Raw genomic sequence first — 1,805 nt, 5'->3', positions numbered from 1 at the left:
ATTTAGCAGACACTTGTTATTAAATACTGAATTTATCTAATGCAAAAAATTGACTCTCCAGGTTGCAGGACAACAGTTTAACTTTTGTGGGAAAAAAGATCCTGGTTTGACCAACCAGTGATCAGACAATAAATTTAGTTGTTAAAATGGTAAATTGGGAGAAGCTTCCTGCTTGATTGAGGCAGCACATGTAATTTACTGTATGAGGGAAATTGTCTTTTGTGATACTATTTTGAACATGCTTTTCTGTCGTCCTGTCAACTTAGTGGGTTAATAGTTGATATGCAAATTAGTGATCGGTTTTAGATTAATGAAAGGTGACTGAATTCTAGCACGAGTGAATGAGATGTGTTGGAGTTGTTGTGTGTTGAGTGGAGACTCTAAAACACTGAGTTTCCTGCTTTGATGTGCGAGTGAATCCTGTATTTAGATACACAACTCTGAATACGTCAGAACAGACTGTTTTGTGAAGTGCATGACAGCATGTCACATGTTTTATGATGAAGGGAAAAGGAAAATTGAATAAAATAGATCTGTGGCCTAAATGAGTGAAGAGCACAGACCTGGTAATTAAACTCATAGCTAATAAGACATTAGGATTATGTTGTGTGTTGTGCAGCTGATGGTTGATTTGGAGTGAATCTAGCTGATGATTTTTCTTTTGTTGTGAAGTTGAGCCTGCCGATTAGTATGATGGTATGATAAACCATGCTAATGGTATGATTTACCCTCCTGAGATGAGGAGCTTGTGTCATGACTTAACAAGGCCTTTTTATTTTGATACTTTCACAGTGCACTGAGAGTTTGGTTTGATAATCTCTGTTATTTTTTATTTTTCATTTTTGAACAAGCACTGATTTTTGCTTGTGAATTTCTTTTCTTTGAGCAGATCTGCAAGTCGGGAATTAAAAGCGTTACACGTCGTCAAGAAAATTGTTGCAAGTGAGTTTCTCCACATTTAAAATGGGTTCAGGAGAAAGCCACTTATTTGGGACAATTAGGAAATGAGAGTCCCCCCCCCAAAAAGGATTCAACGAGGAAATCCAGTCTAAATTATTTTTCTTTTTGAAATAACGTCGTTTTGCTGAGCGTGGAAACGAATGCGATGATAATTTCCACAATTAGCAAAAGAAGGAACCACTGAGTGAATGAGTAAGAATTTTAAAATAACTGACTGACTGACTGAACATGATTGTGTGAAGCTAACCCCCACCTGACAAAGGTGCAGATGAACCCATGTGTTTCCTTTTACAGGAGCAGAAAGATGACAGCAACACTCGAGGTTGCATGATGATTTAACCTTTTAAAAAATGCCATTTTCTGTGTCTGTGCATTTATCAGGTGTGTTATTCATAGGCTTGTGTTGCTCACAGAGATAACTGTGACAAAGTATGCATACGCCTGCGCAAGCGCTAATATTTGCATTTTTTTTTTTTTTTTTTTTACAGCATGCCAGTTCTTCATGTGAATTGATGATGCGATTTATACCAGGACAACTGGTTGATGTTTTTTCCTACTACAGGATTTCTGGGTTTATGTGTGAGGAAAACTGTGTTTACAGGTTGTGAGTGGTGATGCTGTTGCATTGTGTTGATGGGAAAATGTGAAGGTTACTTTGATAGTGTGAATAACATGTGTGAAATTTCCTGTGTTGAGAACTGGTGTTACTTCTTTCCACAGCTAGGGTTGACTTTATGGTGTTTTTATGGCACCTCTGGAACCTGTTGACCTGTGTCTGACCTCTGTCTGACTGCAGTCAATGTGTTTTGCTAATGTTTGTTTCTTTGAGAATGCTGTAGTAGATT

This window comes from Aulonocara stuartgranti (genome assembly GCF_965226115.1).
Source record: "Aulonocara stuartgranti genome assembly, chromosome: 12".
Lineage (NCBI taxonomy): Eukaryota > Metazoa > Chordata > Actinopteri > Cichliformes > Cichlidae > Aulonocara > Aulonocara stuartgranti.
Note: the sequence above shows the minus strand (reverse complement) of the source record.